At 38.6% G+C, this 21,637-nt stretch overlaps 1 protein-coding gene and 1 pseudogene across 1 annotated transcript in view; one reads left to right on the top strand and one right to left on the bottom strand.

Annotated features, from left to right (window-relative positions):
* Window positions 1-17,264, top strand: part of LOC132650747 (zinc finger protein 431-like) — a 52,206-nt pseudogene extending 34,942 nt beyond the window's left edge.
* Window positions 1-21,637, bottom strand: part of LOC132650792 (zinc finger protein 431-like) — a gene marked incomplete at its 3' end in the record, with an annotated part of 459,955 nt that overhangs the window by 207,723 nt on the left and 230,595 nt on the right. The window lies entirely within an intron of this gene.

Here is a 21,637-nt window from a genome sequence, read left to right as displayed (position 1 = left end):
ACTTTGTGGTCTCAAATAGGAGTTTAAATCTCCTCAGTCCCCACTCTGTCATCCCTGTAATCTCTCTGCCTAGCAGGAATAAGGATATTCTGAATAAACATTTCTATATCTCCCTTGGGTGAATATCTAGTCAATCAATGAACTCCATGAAATTCTGATCTCCTCTGAAATGTCATTGTTCAAAAGACCTATTCCTGTAGATGAGGTATTTTCTGCTCAATAACATTATGTCATTCTTTGAATACCTTGCAGGAGAGACATAAGCTGAGCATGGAGGAGGAATTTACAGATGGGAAGTTTTTAATACATGGCTTGGTTATATTACTGAGTTGTGTATCTCTTACCTGCTGTCTAAACCTATTAAACCTAAAGGGTGAATTAGGTACCATATGTTGTACTTCACCACTGAGAAAAGCTGCTGAGGTGCCTTTTTGACAGAAGGGGATCTGGCTTCCAGGTTCTCCCAGCATCCCTCAGTCCCTACCTTCTAAAAGGCATGATTGGCATACTCAACCACTACGGTTAACTTTCCAGTCCTGTAGAATAGGCTTCCGCTCTCCTAGAGGCTCTTCCCCATATAGCTAGATATTTTGTTTTCTTCTATATGCTTTTCTTCTCTCACTCTTCCTTTCTTTGCTTCTTCTCTGCTTTCTGTTTACTCTCTGTGTGTTCTCTCTCTATTTCTTTTGCTCCCTCTGTCTCTCTTTCTCTCTACACATACTTCTCTGGCAACATTTATATTTTCTGCATGGGAGCTTCCATGCAATTCCTTAGAAACTGGGAACCCTCTGAGAACTGTTTGCAATAAGCCTGCTTTTAAATGCATTCACATGTCTTCAATTACCAAATTTCACTTGCAGGAAGAAAGATAAAGTGAAACCTTATATATTTATCACTGTTCAAAATTAGTCACAATGCAGAAATATGTTAATATGTTTCCAGTTTTCGTTAATAATTTGTGTTTTAACCATTGTTCTTTTTTTTCTTTTTTCCTTAGCTACTTATCAGTGAACTAGGGAAATTGCATATGGGAAGATGGGAAGTGGGTGAGAATGGGTGGATTTGGAAGGGGATACAGCCAGAACACAAAATGAAGAAATTGTAATAAATAAATAATTAAAGGTGATTTCATTTTCAATCATTGATTTCTTTTTTTTTTTCATTTGAAAGAATAGTCTCAATATGAATCTCAGGCCTACCTGGAAGTTAGTATACATACTAGATCTGCTTACCTTGCCTTCTTAGTGTCTGCAGTATAGTTGGGCACGGTCTACCTCAGTAACTGAGTTCTTTCAATGGGCTGATTAAGAATGAATCGCTGAGTTCAAATGGTCATGGTAGGCAGGACACAGGCTCTGGTCTTAACTCCAGTAAGAGAAAAAATATCTTTGTTCAACTACAGTTGTTTGGCTTAAAATCCTCTCCTATAATTATAAAGAAAAATATTTTTTTCTTTAACATTGAGTTTTTATCACTCATCATAGTAAATCGTAGTTCTGTCCTTATTCAACATATACTGAGCAGGTGCCTCACAGACATAAGTATGTATATGTATGTGTCACTACTCATTACACTCATCCCAACATTCTACTAAATCACTGAGGTTGAAACCACCTAAGCCAGGCTTGGTAACACAGGCCTATAGTCATGGTGTACAGAAAGAGGAGGCAGGAACTTCAAGATTTCAATGACATCCTAGCAAATATCCAAGGTCAAACGTATAATGGGAGGTCCACAATACAAAGGAAGACTGATTGGCTAAGACCAATGTCCATAGTCCTCCCTACAGCCCCAGAACATCCAGGCCATGCCAGCACCATGTGTTACCTAAGGAATTTGCCACCCTTTCCTTGTTAATGTTTCCTGTCCAAGACAGCTCAGGTCACTTCAGAGTCAGACTCATTCTGGGCATTGAAGATTAGAACACTCTTGGAAGTGGGAGAATTAGCCTCAGGCAGTGGTTAGTTCCTTATTTATATATCCTATGGAAATGGTTAAACACAAAAACCCTTACCCACACAAGCCATATAAATGGACTCAGTAAGTTTTGTTTATATACATCGGTCCATACTTATTCACACATTCTTTTTTAAGACATTGGAAGGAAAGAATTTGGAACAGGGTGGAGAAAGGACAAGAATAGGGGAAATGGTGTAATATATTTGAATTAACATCTGTAATATTAAATTTAAATAAAATTTGGCTATAGAGGGCATAGGAGTTAATAGCACTGGGTGATGTTATAGAAGATAGCATACCCTGTAAATGAATTCCCAAGGGATCTGCTGTCCTCTTTGGCCTTTGCAGGTATGACACACAGACACATGACACAGTAGGAAAACACGAATTTACCAATTAGGGTAATTTGATAACAGTGCAGGCTGAGAGTAGAGCCAGGCATCAAGAATCAGGTCTTGCTTAGACTGAGGCTGTGCAAGATATTGTGGTGCACTGCTGCCTGGAATAGGGAGGAAGTTGACCCAGGAGAAGCCTATGTTTCTTCAAGGGCAGGGACCTTGAAGGTATGATTTGGCCTTTGGGTCCATCTGTGAAGAGTCAGGAATTCTACCTGGCAACGGTTGTTATGGTGAGTATGTCAATGATCTGTGCCCCAAGTCGTTCTACAAATGATAGTAGACCTGGCATACCAGGCCACTGACCCTACATGTTAAGACTGACCACTTAAAGCTGATGGGAACTTGCATAATGAACAGATGAAGGGCCCAGTTGCTTTGAATTTCCTATGATGAGATCTGTCCTGGGTCAAGAGATAGCCACAAGGAATCTAACCATATTGCTCACCAGTTTACATCGCATGCTAAGGAGTGGTTTATATAACTATGGGAAACTTGACTAGGCCTTCTTTAGGGCCTATGATGTAGAATAGCAGCAGGCATTTTTCATAGGCTGACTTGGTGCTTGGCCTTCACCTGAATCACCAAAATGCCAAAAACAAAACAGCAAAAACAAAAGCCCAAACCCCAACAAACAAACAGACAGACAGATAGACAGACAAAATTCTCAGGGCCTTCTAAAGCTCTCAAAATGTCTAGAGCAAGACATGAACCTGTTAGACCTGGGCCAGGGTTTCCAGGGCAGGTTCCACGTTTCCATGCAAGTACCTGAAAAACTTACTACCAACAACTGAACTTACAGGAATGAAATCACTGAACTAGACCACTTTGTGTGTCCAAAGAACACTTCCTTTGGGTAAACAAACTGTTGAATGTCTTTATATGGCAGAGAACTGTACCTGGCTGTAAAATCCATGTCAGTTTTATAAGGAGAGTTTGCAGCAGAAGAAGAGTCCATCCTAGGACTACCTGGGAGTTAGCTTGGCAAATTTGGTCTGTTGTAGTCTCTTTGTTCTTATCAGCACCAGATGACCCTTTGGGTTGACAAAGGAAGGGGTGACTTTTCTACCAAACAGAGATCTGCTGCACAAATCTCTGAGAAATACTGAGTTTCAATTTCTGTTTCTCTGACAGCAGTCCTTCTGTTTCCCGGTCAGAAGTTCTCCTGGACTGTCAGTGGGGACATTGTCAGCAGCTCTACCACTTATGAGGCCGACTTTGAAACTAACAAGAAGCAAAAAGCAGGACATGGAGGAAAATAAAGACCCAAAATATAACAGCACTGAAAACTGATATACAATTTCTTTAGCTACTCGACTAAAGATCACTATTTCTATCAAATTATGAGAGAGTTTAAGCCATGATATTGCTTATTACAATAAAAGTACCACAGTTTAGTGAAAATTTCTGGGTTTGAGAAAAATCTTTTCATATGTTTGATATTGTTTAATGTATTGACATGGTATTTCCATGCTTTTTGTTTTCTCAGTTCAAGGATAATTTATAAGGCATAATTAAAACTGCTGTCAAACCCTTACTTCCAGGCATCAGTGGTAGTTTCAGGATGGTTTAGGGTCGACGGACAGCAGTCCATACAAACTATTACAGAGTTATACAGCTACTAAGTGTGTGAAGATCTAATTTCACACCTTTTAGCTACAATCTATTAGAAATGTTTGCAAAGCCACACCATCTTTTCAGATAGAATTTATGATATGTACCTTATTGATACTAATTTTCAATCTTTGTTCCCTTGTTATTTTCCCTCTTGTTTAACTTAGAGTTTGTTCCAATATATCATTTTCAGTCAAATAACCATTTATTGCATAACATACAGCAATGTTTACTGTGCTATTTTGTACATATTTATGAATACATATGTTTATAAACAAGAAAAGAATAAAGAGACAACAAATCCATGAATAGTTGGTGTATATAGTATTTGGAGGGAACCAAAGGAGGGAATTATGAGTATAGTATAATCTAAAAACTAAATATTTATAAAAATGGAAACATTTGAAATTTATTTCATCTTGAGCTATTAACACATCATATCATAGATGTCCACCTAAGCACAGGATTTGTACATGGTGCATGGTTTTGGTCTTCAGACCAGTGTTGGGGGCATAGTTCATTGTGTAAACTGCACCAGACACAGGCAGGCAATCAGCTGCTGGGAATACCATTAAGAAAATGAAGTTGTTTATGGCAGTGTGATTGATTTTGTAATATCACAGCATGTCTTAATTTATATTATATAATGAAGAGAGATAAGATTAAGGGTTGTGCAATTTGTGAACGTTAGGTTGAGCCAATGGATATTGAATTTAAAATAAGGCTTTCTCCTAAAAAATATATGGTATTCTGGTTGACCATGTTCAGTCTCTTCAAATTTTGAGATACAGGTAACCTGCTAGAGCTGTGTGTGTTGGGTTATAGATCTAAGCAGCTAACATTGCACATAGGGTCAAGGTTGATGAGTATCTTACTAATCACATTTGGTCTACCAGGAAATGGTCTGAACTTTGTCAAGGTCACAGTATAGTTGTGCATTTCACAATTTACTCATCATTTTGAAGGGGCAACTGTTGGTTTCTCTCTTTAAATTTGACTTCTTTAATGCAACATAGCTCTGAATTCTTATTATATTAAGTCCCTAGTGTTTCTGAGCCATGACAATTTTTTCCAGTTCCTCAAGTACTACTTATTGATCTTGATTTTTGTTTTTATTCATTTTTATTTTTATTTTTTGAGACAGGGCTTCTCTATGTAGCCAGGCATATCTTGGAACTCCCTCTGTATACCTGGTGGGCCTTGAAGTCACACAGATCTGCCTGGCTCTGTTTTTGGATTTCTAGGATTAAAAGCCTGTGCCACCACCACTAGGAGATTAATCTGCATCTTTTGAGGTTATAAGATCATTCTTTATTCTAATACATATTTCTGATGGCAACCTACACATGAAAAGGCCAGTGAAGATGATACCTCTGCCTCTTTTCAGCTTGCCAGAACGCTAGCTAGCAAGTTCATTTTTTTTAAACTGGGAGTAGAGCCTACTTTGGAATTCTGGTATCTACTGAAGACCAGCTGAGACATTCAGCCACATGCTATGAGCAGCTACTGGATTCTTCAATATTCCATTTGTCCACAGGTACAGGCAATTTTTATAGATCCAGTTTCTTCATCAATAGAGAGAGTCATTCTATCTGTTGTGTTCATCTACACTGCATTTGTGATAACACAGTGTGTTTCATTTTTCTTTAATTCCAAAATCCCACAGAGGAAGATATGCCTGGTCCAAATTGTGTATCATCTCTTTCCTGCTTTTCTCCCAGAGTTGTCTGATACCTACCAGGTGAAAAGTAGCTACAGTTTAGCTGACCCCAGTGTGAAGTCACAGAACAACAATCTCATTTTGTTTCCTAAAATCTTTCCAAATTGTTAATATTCTTACACTTGTGGATGGATTGTTCATTCCACTGAATTTGAGTAATGGGCTGTTCAAGCTATTCACCTTGATTCCAGGAGGAGGATGGGAAGTGTCTACTGAGTGCTGGAAGATTGAAAGTTAGGCTATTTGACATCAGGCATAAGTCTGTCGAAACACAAATCTCTGCAGATCTGGAAAATGTGTGGCCCTGATTCTCCACATATGAATCCAAAGTTCAAGTCATGGATCCAAGGTGTCTGCCCGGAGCATAGGCTTCTCCAGAGTCAGCTTCTTCCCTAAGCCAGGTCCTCATTGCTCTTTTAATTAGCAAACATGCATTCATTTCTCCTAGGGCAAGAAGCACTATGCTTTGTCTTTTCAGTACACTGCAATCCTAGGGGAGGTGCTCATGTCGCTCAAGACTCACTGGCCAATCAGGACTTGCAGACGATTCCAGGAATCAGAGGAAGGGGAGGGTTCTTCCGGGCGCCATGTTGCAGGTTCAGATCAGTAGCTGAGGTGTGTGGAATGTTTGGCGTGCTATGGTCTGAGCTTAGCTGCTGGGTCCAGTGAGGGGATTTCAGGCGACTTCCAAAGCGGCGATATGGTGAGTGTGTGGCTGCCGCCCCCAACGTGGTGGAGCAGGAGGCAGAACAGAAGGAGCTGGTGTAGTTTGTCATTCCCAGGCTGGGTGAGAACCCGCAGCCATCAGCTGCTTGTGAGGTCCTTTGTCCTGGCCTTAGGAATGCTGAGCTAGCTGAGTCCCACGTGTTAGAAGTGGGATGGATGGTGAGCCCTACTTCATGTGGCCCTGGGCACTGTTAAGACTGAAATCCTGGGACAAATGTCTGAGGTGCCTATTTAACAGTTCAGAGCAGAATTAGCTACCAGGTTTGCCCAGCATCCCTGATCCCTACCTGTTCACAGGACATGGCTGGCATACACTGCCCTCTAGCCCAGAGCTGGGGCTGCCCTTTTTTCTGTAGTCTACCCATTTTGGTTACCTGCTCCATTTCAGCTGTTATTTACTGTCATTGGCTCTGGGGTTTGCGTGCGCCTCTCTTTTCCTCCCTGTCCTCCCATGGCTCAGGGTTGTGTTCACCTTGGGCTTCCCCAGATCTTCCTGCCTGTGGGTGTGCCTTTCTATCTATAATAAACTTTCTCCCCGCCATACCTAGGAAGAGTCATGTCATTTAATTTTTATTTTCTTCATTCACCTCCCATTTACTACTCCTTTCTTTGAAACTGATATCTCATTTTAGCTTTAATTGTTGTTACTGTTTGATATTTTGTCTGGTCTGCTGCAGGAATTCTCAGTAGCAGTGTGGGTGAACAGCATCAGGAAGAGCAGCTTCTTCCTTCTTCAAAGACCCCAGGCCCTCTTATAACTTTAGCATGTGTACCTTCTCCAGAGGACTCAACATTAAACTATGTGCAGGGGGCAAAACAAAATGCTTGTTAGAGCACAAGACAATCAGCATCATACTCCCCATATTGGGTTAAAAGAAAAACAGAAAAACATATTCACATGACATGAGTGGGATTTTAAAGAAACAAAAATTCTTAATACAATTTCTGATTTTATTAACTTGGGTATTCTCTCTCTCTCTCTCTCTTCGTTAGTTTTGATAAGAGTTTGTCCATCTTGTGATTTTCTCAAAGAACCAACCCTATGTTTCATTGATTCTATACCTTCTCTTTATATTTCTTTGATTTCTGCCCTCAAGTTGATGCTTTCTTCATCTCTACTCCTTTTGTGTGTGCTTACATGTGTTTGTTTTAGATTATTCAGGTGTGTTGTTAAGTTGATAGCGTGAAATCTCTCCAATATCTTTATGTAGGCACTTTGTGCTGTGAAGTTTCTTCTTAACACCATTTTCATTCCTCATTGTATTCCATGAGTTTTCATATGGTGTGTATTTATTTTCATTGAATTTTATAGTCTTTAAAAGTTTTTATTTCTGTTTTAACTCATTTTTCATTCAGTAGATGATTCGCTTTCCATGAGTTTGTAAGCTTTGTGCTTTTTACGATGCTATTTATATCTTCCTTTATACGATCGTGACTGATAGGATACAGGATGTTATTTCATTTTTCTATTAAAACTTAGATTGTGTCTGAGTACGTGGCCAATTGTAGAGGAAGTTTCATGATATGATGAGAAGGTATATTCTATTGTGTTTCTGTACAATGTGTTGTAATTTGTCAGCTGTAGGGTGGTAAAGATCTTTTCTCAATCTGCAGATGACCATCTTATATTATTGATAGTGTTCATTGCTTTACAAAATATTTTCAGATTCAAGATGTTCCATTTAATAATTGTAGATCTTACAGTCTGTGCTGTTGGTGTTCTGTTCAGGAATTTGTCTCGTGGACCAATGAGTTTAAGGCTGTTGTTACCCAGGTTCTCCTCTAGCAGATTTAAGGAGCCTGGGTTTTTGTTGAAGTCTATGATCCACTTGGACTTGAGTTTTGTGCAGGGTGAGAAAAAAAATATGGAACTATTTGCATTTTTTACATGTGGACATGTATTTGGAGCAGCACTATTTGTTGAAAATGCTGTCTTTTACCATTGTATGGTTTTGACTCCTCTGTCAAAAAGCAATTGTGCACAGCTGTGTGGGTTTATTTCTGGGTCTTTGATTTGATTCCATTGATCAAACAGCCTATTTTTATGCTAGTACCATGCCATTTTTATTACTGTTTTTTTCTGTAATTTATCTTGAGGTCACGTATGGAGATACTTCCAGAAGTTCATCTCTGTAGTCTGTAGTACTCTTCTCTATGACAAGAGTGAGTGTTGGCTTTGGGGATGGAGACATGCAGGGGTGTGTATTTCAAAGGGAAGAGAATGGGCATAGTGCCCGGAAGGGTGAGGCATGGTAATGGCAGCCTTTGAAGGGTAAGGGACATGGATACAGTTCAGTTTTCTTATCTTTTTGAGAAGCAAAGGTATCGATTTGAGATGAAATGAGAAGAAACCTCTGTAATGCCACAGTCCAAGCTAGTGAAAGATAACATAAAAAAAATGACCTGAGTATTTTCCTCAAGGATACACATTTCGTATTGCTGAGAGCAAAACTATAGGCTTTGTTTTTTCAAAAACCTTATTAATTTAGGGCTCTTAAATGCTTCTACCTCCTTTCTATCCACCACCCCTATTTAGGAGAGAAAGTAGGTTCGTACGGAGAAGGAACTCTGACTTCTCCAGCTTCTTAATGCTGTGTAGGGTCATTGGCTTCTTTTGGACAGTGCCAGTCTCAGACATCTGGATTCTGGAATTCTACTCAACCAGCAAACAGCAAATGGCACTATTTGTTTAAGCTATTTTATTTGGGGTCTTTGGAAGAGGAACCAGTACTTTTCACTTCTGAGCCATCTCTCCAGCCCTTTATTTGGGATCTTAAATCTATACCTCCCTTACAACCCTTATTCCTTCCAACACCCCCACTATGTAAAAGAGAAAGAAGAGTAGAGGGAAAGGAGATCTAGGGTCCCTTTAAGCTGCTTCCTGTGGATTAAGGTGGCCAGGTTCTTTGGGGCAATACCTGTTATTCACAGGCTATCCAGCAGTCCAATAAACTAGCAATGACAAACACAGTAGCAGTGTGGGTGAAAAGCAGCAGAAAGAGCAGCAGCTTCTTTCTTCTTCAAAGAACCCAGGCCCTCTCATGGTTCTGGCATGTGTACCCTCTCCAGAAAACTCAAAATTAAATTATGAGACAATCATAACTAACAGCTATGATTTAATCATAATCAAACTGAATCAGCCTCAAGGTCCATACCTGGGGTTAAAAGAAAAACACATTCACATAACATGAGTGAAATTTTATTTATTTATTTTTATTTTTATTTTTTACTGATTTTTTTATTTTTTTATTTAAGTTTTATTAATTAAACTTCATTCATTTTGTATCACCCCATAAGCCCCTCCCTCTTCCCCTCCCCCCCTTTCTGCATGCATGCCCCTCCCCAAGTCCACTGATAGGGGAGGTCCTCCTCTCCTTTCTTATCTTAGTCTATCAATTTTCATCAGAAGTGGCTGCATTGTCACAATAAACTCTTAATAAAATTTCTAATTTTCTTACTTTGGATATTTCCTCTCTGTCTTATACTTAGTTTAGATAAGGGTTTGTCTTTCTTGTGAACCAACCCTTTGTCTCATTGATTCTTTAACTTCTGTTTCTATTTTATTGATTTCTGCCCTCAAAGTGATTCTTCCTTGATGTCTACTCCTTTTGTGTGCTTACATATTTTTGTTGTAGACTTTTCAGGTGTGCCATTATGTTGATAGTATGAGATCTCTCCAATATCTTTATGTAGGCAATTTGTGCTATGATATTTCCTCTTTGCATCACTTTTATTCCTCATTACATTCCATGAGTTTGAATATGATTTGTATTTATTTTCATTGAATTCAATAGTCTTCAAATTTGAAATTTTTTTAATTTCTGTTTTAACCCATTTTTCATTCAGTAGAAGATTATTCACTTTCCATGAGTTTGTAAACTATGTGTTCTTTCTGATGATATTTCTGCTCAGCTTTAAACCATGGTGGTCTGTTAGGATACAGGGTGTTATTTCAATTTTCTGTTAAGACTTACATTGTGTCTGAGTATGTGGTCAATGTTAGAGGAAGTTTCATGAAATGAAGAGAAGGTATATCCTTTGTGTTTCTGTAGAAAGTTTTGTAATTTTCAGATAGCTGTAGGTCCTGCTGTGGTATTATAGCTGAGCTCAGGTGGTGATATATTGCCTGACTGTTCTTGAATCTGTTTCTAAGCTGGGATCTAGGCATCATTTGGTGTGATTATAGGTATAAGTGCTGATTTGATGTGTGGGAGTTTTGTTCTTGGGGTTCTGTTAGTGCTCTCAAGTTTCAGAAAGTTTGTTGGCGGAATGTTGTTTATTTAATGGCCTGCTTGGCTAGTTTGTTCATGGTGTTAAGGTTGCTGGGATGGTATGGAGTGGATGGTGCCACATGTGTTCAGTTGAAACACTAGTGAAGATCCTGAGAATTGGGCATGCTGTAAGAAATATAGTGGGGAAGATGCCCAGTATACCACTTGGTCTCCATGCAAACATGGCCTAGAGTTGAGTTGAGTACTTTCAGTTGGGATCCTGGACACAGAACAGAAAGTGGGAGTGTGTAATCCACAGGAGACTTGGACACAGGGAAAGGGAAGTTGCCATTGCTGTTCTTTTGGAGTGCTAGGGGCAACCGTAAGAACTGGGTCTTCAGTAACAGAAAGTGGAAAAGGTTCACAGAAACAAGTAGGAGAATATCATTGAACATTTATTTCTTCTATGTGTGCTTCTTTGGAGGAAGTTATAAAAGGTTTTGTAGGAGGAAACTGTCCAGATTCCTTACTGGGGATTGGATTTGAGTGTCTGAAATCACAAACCATTTCCTTTTGTTTCTGTCTACTGTGTTGTGATTGAAACCGATCAGTCTATTTCCTTCTCATGCTCATGTGGGCTTCATCATTATCCAATCTATCTCTAAATCACAAGAAGGAGTCAAAGAAATTGCTATTCATTGCTAAGCTATTTTGGTATCCTGAGGTTTTACATTTTTAATTTTGTTGTTTTTCAAGACCAAGGCTTTTGTGTAGATTTGACTGTCCTGGATGTAGGTATGCAATCCAGCCATGCCTCAAACTTAGAGATCCTCCTCACTCTGGCTCCAGAGGACTGGGGTTCATTGTGGCCCAATATGCCTAGCAGTTTTTGTTTTCATATGTTTGCTGATGAGTGTGGTATGTAGGTTTTTGTACATGTCAAGCATATGCTACTATGCTGATCTTCATCCACATCCACACTTGAATTTTGATATTTGGTAGAGAGTATATTCTGTTTATCAGGATGTTTTGTATTCATAACATTAATACTGCGTGAGTCTTCTGAGTCATTGGATTTCAGGCAAGTCAGGTTCTTCCTGCTTCTTGTTTTGTTTTAAGTGATTGAATATTACTAATATTTTTGCTGTATGTGTGATTATGCAACTCTTGTGTACCTGGTCCTCACAATAGTCAGCAGCTGACTGGCCTCAGAACTTCAGAATTTAAAGTAATGGGTAGTTGTGAGGCTCCATGTAAGCACTGGCAGTTGAGCCCAGTTATTGGCAAGACCAACAAGAGCTTTTCATTGCTGAGCCCCGCAACTGCCTTATGTTGCTCATTTATGACCAACTATTCCAGTACTAATGTTTTCATCTGTCCATTTGTACCTGTTTGAACATGCATTCCCTTTTAGTTAGCTTTCATTAATATTACAGTTTAAGCTGGGACACTTCAGGTTTCTGGAAGATAGATACAGAAATGTTGTGAATATATAATTCTTTGTAGGAACTTCAGAAATACTATGGAGTTCTTTGTATCTTTCTTATCTTTCTTATTTGAATGATTGTGGTGGATTCAGGTCTTAAATGTACCTCTGGATGTCATGAAACTTGATTCAGAGGCTGCGCTGGCCTCTGACTCAATAAGATACACATATCTCTGCCTCTTGAGTGCCTGAATTAAAGTCTTGAACCAGTTCATCCTGCTTGCTCCTAAATTTTGTAGTTAGTAATTGTGCATGCAGATCTGTGTTCTGTACTTTTCATCTACTTGCTTGTCTTGCTTTTATGTCTGTTACTTTTCATTTCTCTTGAAAGACTGCATTCTATTCAAAGGTTGCAGAAATGAGGAGAACCTCCTCATTTAGTTTCCTTCTAAAATGACTTGATGAGTATATCGAAACTTCTGGTTCAGGAAATATCAGAGAATCACCAGAATTATATGAATATATTGTCAATGAAGTATACATTTACACTGTTGTCACCATTGTGCTTTCTGTTCTACTCATGTATGGGATCATTTAGAATTCAATTACCTTTGCTGATGTGAATGTGAACTTCACTCGGGAAGAGTGGGCCTTGCTGAATCCTTCCCAGAAGTGTCTCTACAAAGATGTGATGATAGAGACCTTCAAGCACCTTACAGCTATAGGTAAGACAGTGAATTTTCTTTCTCTATTCAGGTAAAGGGGACAACTGTTGTTACTGTTGACTTTTCTTATTGATATTCTAATATAAGTTTACTTGGGATGAGAAATAAAAATTCAGGCATGTTTCTAAGGTTCACTGAATATAGAAACTTAAATTTTGTCTAATTTTTAATCCTCTCTCATTCACTTTCTGGTCCATATTTCAGGCTACCATTGGGAAGAGCATAATACTGAAGAACATTATCGACTATCTACTAGATATGGAAGGTAATTAATCACGGAAGCTTATATAAATATGCCTATGAAGAAATGTTTAAAGATGATTTATTTATTCATTATTTATATATTATTCTGCCTGCACATGTGCCTGCCCACCAGAAGAGGGCATGGGATTTCATTGTAGATGCTTGTGAGCCACCATGTGGTTTCAGGGAATTGAACTCAGGACCTCTGTAGGAACAGCCAGTGGTCTTAACCTCTGAGCCAGCTCTCCAGCACTGTGAAAAAATTTTAATGTGTCCCAGAAATTTGAAAGAAAAGCAACAGTGGAAAACCAAACACCACTTTAAGAGTAGTAAGGAACATTAAATTCTCCCAAACCCATGTTCCTCACTGTAAGGTATATTATATCATTTATGTTTGCCAGGCATTTCAATGCAAAAGAAGACAGTGAAACCCTTGCTAAATAGATATTACTGTACAAATGACATTTACTCAATCTAGAAATTATGATCTCTGAAAAATTACTGCCCCTCTGTCTGCTACCCTAGGCCTGGGCAGGGCAGCTTCTAGGTTCCATACACTCTTTCTTTGGCCTACAAGATTTTCTGTCTTGAGAATTACTGCTTAATCTGGCTTTTGTCCTGAATTCTAAATTGCATTGTTTAGTCTCAAACTTAACTCCATCAGTCTTTTCTAATCTTCAGCTCTTTTTTATTCTCTGCTTCATTTGATCTTCACCTTAGTTCTATCTCTCCAACCTGTCTTTCTATTAATATCCCAGTAAAAATCTCTCCTCTCTCCATGTACTGCCACATTAAGGAGCTTCATTTTTCTCTCTCTTCAAATGAGATATGCATGAGAGATACATGTATCCTATTCTGTCAAATATTTCTCTGAATTGGTCCCCTTTGCCACTGAATTAGACAGCACTTTCAAATATGGGTGCTTCCTTCTACCTGCTATTTTTACACTCATAGTTTGGGATAAAAAGCATGTACCACCATGCCTGAGTCCAAGCTTTTCTTTACTGGACATTGCTCTATACCAGGCTGGCATTGAAGTCAGATCTGCTTGCCTCTGTCTCCTGGATTAAAGGTGTGTTTGTATTCTAGCCAGATCACATTGACATAGAAGGTGTTTGGATGGGGTCTTTTGACAGAGCAGCCATGTTCTAAATTAAAATTCCTCTGTAAATGATAAATCATTAATCATATCTACATTGCAGATACTCTGTAGAAATCCCTATCTGTTGAGCCTCTCGCCACTCATATTGTAAACAGCATACTCATAAAATAGGTGATAATTTTGTGTACAAAACCTACTGATGAGCAAATATTCCATAACAAATGTTATGTTACTCAAATACCTGAAGGAAAGTTGTGAAGCTTAATCAGATGGAAATTATAAGGGTCAAGAATACTGTTAATGGAGGAACCATAATCCCCATGTCTTTGAAGAACAAAAAGCAAAATTGTGTGTATGTGGAAATGTTTCATTTGTTGTTCTTCCTTTTTTATTTATATTTTAATATTAATTACAGTTTATTCACATTGTATCCCAGTTGTACCACATTACCTCCAAATTCTCCCTCCCTTTCTCATATCCTGTCAAGCCCCTCCTCAAGTCCACTGATATGTGAGTCCCTCCTCCACTTCAGTCTGACCCAAGCTTCCCTGTTTTCATCAGGACAGGGTACATTGTCCTCCTTTGTGGCCTGCCAAGGCTGTTGCACCCTCAGCAGGGTTTATTCAAAGAGGAAAGGTTGTTCAGAGACAGTTCCTGTTCCTATTACTAGGTAATTTCACTTGGATACTGAGCTACCATGGGCTTCATCTGAGCAGGGATTCTAGGTTATATTCATGAATTGTCCTTGGTTGGAGTATTAGTCTTAGAAAAGACCCCTGTGCCCAAGTATATTGATTCAATTGTTCTCCTGGTGGAGCTCCTGTCCTCCCCTTGCTATCTTACCTTCATTCATAAAATCCCCTCCACTCTGCAGAGAATTGTTAAACAGTATTTATTATCTCCTCAATAGAAGTGATGATCTTGTAGATCTCCATCATTACATCTGTGTAGAGATGCTGTTGGGAAGGATCCAGCAATGCCCAGTTTTCCTAGTTGGGTTTTTCCAGATGCACATCATCATAGACTATTGCATTCTAAACTATCCTGTACATGTGTACAATAGAAAGCATGATAGTGACAACACTATAATTTTATATTTTTTCATGTGTTCATTCATCCATTCATGATTAATAACGAATGAATTATGAACTCCTATCACCTTCAGGAAGTCTGCTCAAAAGAGAGGACTGCTAAAAATTAAACTAATATACTTAATTAGATTTCCAAGCTCAATGAAAAGTAGCCAAAGAAATCACATTACAAAAATCCCTATGATTACTAGCCCTGTGGAAATTGTTGTGTTTATTTTGGTTCCCTTTATGAATGCAGTGTGATTAAAACTGTAGGAAAATTTATGAATGCAGTCCCTGTGTTAATGCTGACTCCTTCTAGTTCTTTTTAAATATGAAAAACCACTTATAGAAGAGCGATGCTGTCAGTGAGCCATGTAATGAAGTTTCTTACCATCAAAGGTATCTTGTAAGGTACAGAAACCCACAATCCAGGGGGAAACTATGAATGTAAAGAAAGTGATAAGAGGATAAGAAGTAACTTCAGTTTATGATTAAACCGAATTGCAAACATAATTTACACTGACATAAAGATTCATCACTGGCTGGAGAGATGGCTCAGAGGTTATGAGCACTGGCTGTTACTCCAAAGGTCCTGAGTTCATTTTCCAGCCAACCACATGTTGGCTTGTAACCCTCTATACTAAGATCTGGTGTCCTCATCTAGCATGCAGGCAGAACACAGTATAAATATTAAGTAAATAAATCTTTAAAAAACAGATTCATGAGGGTAACGAATATGGTAAAGCTTACACATATCTGAATTATCTTTGCAGAAAGAAAAGAATACATATTTATGACAAACACTATGAATGTAAACAGTGTGGTAAAGCCTTTTCCCAACCTAGTAGTCTCCAACTGCATAAAAGAACACATAGTAGAGAGAAACCCTACAAATGTAATCAGTGTGGGAAAGCCTTTTCACAACACGGAAATCTCCAGAGGCATAAAAGAACACATACTGGAGAGAAGTCCTACGAATGTAATCAGTGTGGGAAAGCCTTTTCACACCTCGGACATCTCCAAAAGCATAAAAGAATACATACTGGAGAGAAACCCTACGGATGTAATCAGTGTGGTAAAGCCTTTTCCCAACCTAGTATTCTCCAACTGCATAAAAGAACACATACTGGAGAGAAACCCTACAAATGTAATCAGTGTGGGAAAGCCTTTTCACGACATGGAAATCTCCAGAGGCATAAAAGAACACATAGCGGAGAGAAACCCTACGAATGTAATCAGTGTGGGAAAGCCTTTTCACAACACAGACATCTCCAAAAGCATAAAAGAACACATACTGGAGAGAAACCCTATGAATGTAATCAGTGTGGGAAAGCCTTTTCAGAAACCGGTACTCTCAAACTACATAAAAGAACACATAGTGGAGAGAAATGCTATGAATGTAATCAATGTTGTAAAGCCTTTGCATGTTGTAACAGTCTCCAAAGACATAGAAGAACACATACTGGAGAGAAACCCTACAAATGTAATCAGTGTGGGAAAGCCTTTTCACATAACAGTAATCTCAAACTACATAAAAGAACACATAGTGGAGAGAAACCCTACGAATGTAATCAGTGTGGGAAAGCCTTTTCAAAAAAAGGAAATCTCCAAGTGCATAAAATAATACATACTAGAGTGAAACCCTACAAATGTAATCAGTGTGGGAAAGACTTTTCACAGCACGGACATCTCCAAAGGCATAAAAGAATACATCCTTGAGAGAAACCCCATAAATGTAATCTATGTGGTAAAGCCTTGGCACATTGGTGCAACCTTTACAGACATGAAAGGATTCATACTGGAGCCAAACTCTACGAATGTAATCAGTGTGAGAAAGCCTTTTCACAACATGGATATATCAAGAAGCATAAAAGAACACATACTGAGGAGAAAACCTATAAATGTAATCAATGAGGTAAAGCCTTTCCATTTTGCTGCTACCTCCAGAGGCATGAAAGGATTCATACTGGAGAGAAACATTTTCAATGTATTCATGGTGGTAAAGCCTTTTCACAATTCAGTAGTCTTCAAGTACATAAAAGAACACATACTGGAGAGAACCCCTAAGAATGTAATCAGTGTGGTAAAGCCTCTGCACATTGATATGATATCCGAAGACATGAAAGTTTTCATACTAGAAACAAACCGTATGACTATAACTAGTAAAGCCTTTGCATGTCACAAATTTTCAAAGCCATAAAAAAAATCATACTCAAGAGAAATCCTTATGAATATATTCACTGTGATGAAGCCTTTGTAAATTTCTATAGGCTTCACTTTCATGAATGAAACATACTGAAGAGAAACTGTAAGAATGTGTCCATTTTGTTAACTCAAAGCTTTGTGTTTTGAACTATCCTGGAGATATAATGAAGTGGTCTAATCATCCATCAACTGCATCTCACTACATAGCTTGATGTGATATGAATATATACATAAGATTGGATTCTGTGACTCCATATGTTCCTCCGAATTATCCATATGTCATTTCATCTTAAAGTTCTGCATTCTATAGGAAATATGTAAATCAAGGTTATAGATAAAGTAAAAGCAAGGATATTTACTTAAAAAGAAACATTTCTGGTGTGTGTGTAAGGCCATTATGGGCTTTTAGACAATGACTGGTATGTACAGAGTTTGAGACAAGTTTGTTGGAACTCCTTTGGCCTTCTTAATATGATGATTGAGGACTGATTTCCAGCTTTGAACACCAAAAGCCTTTCCTAAAGTTCTGTTTCCCTGATGCTCAAATTAGATTAGTTGAGATATTACATCAATAAAATATTGTCTTCTTTTTACATTGTAAAAATACTGTCATGTAATAATTGAGGGATTCAGGGCAATTTGAAGGATAAAATTTGTTTGAAAATGATAGTGTGCAGCCAGTTCTCCTAGGTGCTGAGCCATGTATTTGGCCCCATAAACATGTCATGAATAGCCTTTTGAGGTGTGAAAGGTTAATCCTAACTTCATCTTTAACTCATCCCTGATGACCCAGAAGAAAGAGAAAATTGAGAGCATAAAACGTAACTTAGGCTTGGTGCTGAAAGAAGTTTCTAATCCAATATCTTCACAAAAATATGGAAGTATCCAAAATTATCAGGATAGAGACTGAGACTACAAGTGTTTAAAAAGTGCATGACCACTTGACCAAAACCACCAGACTGAGTTTATCCCACACGTGGTAAATAGGCAGCAGTGAGAGCCCACAAGGACACCTGCTTGAGATGATACCTAGTGTAAAGAGTGAAGAAGAATTTGAAGGCATGAAGACCAACTTTTCTGAAGTGGATTGAATTCTGCTTCCCTGATGCACACAAACATTCTTTTAGGAGCCCTAAGTGGTGAAGACTGCAAGTGCTGTGAAGGTTGTTGTCAGGAGAGCCTGAGGTTCAAAGAGATGTCAATAGAAGGCTGGAGAAATCAGGCATTTACAGAGACCGAAGAGACATGGAGAAGGAGATTTGGGTGTTAAAGAAAGGGAAGTAGATTTGGATGTTAAAGAAAGGATAAAATTCCCAGAGAGCAATTAATTCTAGGTCTGTACCTGAGCACAAGCTGCCTCCTACTGTAGTCTCTGTATCTACTCAGCTATAGTAGGTCAACTCTCCAGTACTTTCACTCTTTCCTTGTCTTCTCAGATACATGTATATGTATGTCAGTCAGAATACCATGTAGGCTGCCAGTTGGTGGTCTCAAATTGATTTTAAATCTCCCCCAACTGTCATCACTGCAACCTCTCTGCCTGGCAGGAATATGGATATTCTGAATAAACATTCCTATATCTCCTTAGGTGAACATCTAATAAATCAATGGACTCCTTGAAATTCTAATCTGGTCTGGACTGTCATTGATGAAAAGACCTATTCCCCTAGATGAGATATTTTCTGTCAATAGCATTATGCCATTCTTTGAATACCTTGCAGGAGAGAAATAAGCTGAGAATGAGGGAGCAACTTATAGGCAGGAAGATTTTAATGTAAGGCTTGGAGAGATTACTTATTTGTGTATCTCTGCTCTCTAAACCTATTAAACCTAAAGGATGAATGTTTTAACATACATTGTACTTCACACCTAAGACAAGCTGCTGAGGTGCCTTTTTGACAGAAGGTTTTCTGGCTTCCAGGTTCTCCCAGCATCCTTCAGTCCCTACCTTCTAAAGGGTATGATTGGTGTTCCCCACCTCTACCCTTAAATTTTCAGTCCAGTAGAATGGGTCTGCCCTCTCCCAGAAATACCCAGATATTTTATTTTCTTCTATATGCTTTTCTTCTCTTTCTCTGTTTTCTGTTTGTTCTCTCTCTCTCTCTCTCTCTCTCTCTCTCTCTCTCTCTCTCTCTCTTCTCTCTCTCTCTCTCTCTCTCTCTCTCTTTCTATCTCTCTCTCTTTCTATCTCTCCACTCTTCTCTTTGCCCACATTTAGGATTCCTCCATGGTAGCTTCCATGGCCTTATTCCTTGGGAACTGGGAACCCTCTGAGAACTGTTTGCATAAGTTTGCAATTAAATACTTTACCATGTCCTCAATTAGCAAATATTACCTGTGGGAAGAAAGGAACAACATAAGGTTATATATTCATCACTGTTCAAAATTAGTCACACTGAATAAATATGTCAATATGTTTCCAGTTTTCATTAATAATTTGTGTTTTAACCATTGTTTTTCTTTTTTCCCTCAACCCCTATATGTGGATTAGGGAAGGTGCATGGGGGAGATTGGGAGGCTGGGTGTAAATGGTCAGAGTTTAAGTTGATACAGCCATGATACAAAGGGAATAAATTGTAATAAATAAATAGCTTAATTAAATATATTTTCATTTTTAAACATTGTTTTCTCTCTTTTTTATTTGAAATAATACTCTCACTATAAATTTCAGGCTAACCTTGAACTTAGTGTACATAATAGATCTGCTTACCTTGCCTCCCTAGTACCTGCAATGTAGTTGCGCATGGTCTACCACAATAATTCAGTTTTTCTGTGGGCTTACTTAGAGTGAGTTGCTGAGTTCAAATGGTCATGGTAGGCAGGACACAGGCTCTGGTCCTAAGTCCAGTAATGGAAATAAGCATTCTTCAGGTGCAGTTGCTTGGCTTAAAATCCTCTCCTTTATGTATAAAGAAAATTATTTTGTTTTTTTTTCTTTAACAGTGAGAATTTGTGACACATCAAAGTATATTGGAGTTCTGTTCTTAATTCAACCGATAGTGAAAACTAGCCTCACAGACATAAGGAGATTCTCAACATAGTTAAGTGTAACTATTCATTATACTCATCCCAACATTCTAGTAAATCACTGAGGTTGAAACCATCCAAGCCAGGCATGGTAACACAGGCCTGTAGTCATGGTGTTTAGAAAGAGTTGGCAGGAAGTACAAGATGTCAAAGTAATCCAAGGAAACATCCTAGATCAATGGTATAATGGGAGGTCCACAGAACAAAGAGAGACTGATTAGCTGAGACCAATGTCCATAGTCCTCCCCACAGCTCCAGAACATCAAGGCCATTCCAGCACCATGGGTTATCTAAGGAATTTGTCACCCTGTGCTTTCTAATGTTTCCTGTCCAAGACAGCTTAGGTCTCTTCAGGGTTAGACTCCTGTGGGCATTGAAGACTAGAACTCCCTCCAAGTTGTGGGATTAGCCTCAGGCAGGGATACACTCCTTAATTATATATCCTACACAAAGGGTTCAGCACAGAAACCTTATACCTTATCCTCACAACCAATAGGAATAGACTTAGTAGGTCCATACTTATTCACACATTCTTTTTTAAGACATTAGAAGGAAGGAATTCAGAAAGACATGGAGATAGCAGAAGAAAAGGGGAAATGGTATAATATATTTTAATTAACATCTGTAGAAAAAGTTTTAAATAAATGGTGGCAGGAGATAGCATGGAAGTTAACAGCACTGGATGTTCTTACAGAAGACAAGTTCCATTTCAGATATCACTTGCTAGCCAGCATGTACCCTGTAAATGCGTTCCCATGGGTTCTGTTGCCCACTTTGGCCATTTCAAGTAGGGTACACAGACACATGAACACAAAACATGCATACATCTGAAAGACATTTAAAGCTTAAAAAGGTGCTTTCTCAGGGTTAGAGTGCTCAGTGGTTTGAAGCAGTGACTGGTCTTCCAGATGACCTGGGTTTTATCCCAACAACCACATGGCATCTTACAGCTGCCTAGAACTCCAGGGTCCATCACATTCACAATACACCAATGCACATGAAATAAAAAGAAGAGAATTCTCTATATTGATGTCACAGTTCTGAGAAAGATAGCAGTCTTGGGTAGCTGCAATGAACTCCTCTTCCTTTATTGAACCAACCTGCCTAGGGGCAAAAGCAGCCTTATTCTAAGGTTGGACTAGCTCACCATAGCTGTTTATCTCAGAACTGCAAACACAGTCCTGATTGGTGACATTTCCTTGATATTTTCT

Source organism: Meriones unguiculatus (genome assembly GCF_030254825.1).
Source record: "Meriones unguiculatus strain TT.TT164.6M chromosome 13 unlocalized genomic scaffold, Bangor_MerUng_6.1 Chr13_unordered_Scaffold_33, whole genome shotgun sequence".
Taxonomy (NCBI): domain Eukaryota; kingdom Metazoa; phylum Chordata; class Mammalia; order Rodentia; family Muridae; genus Meriones; species Meriones unguiculatus.
Note: the sequence above shows the minus strand (reverse complement) of the source record. Positions and strands in the feature narration are given on the sequence as shown.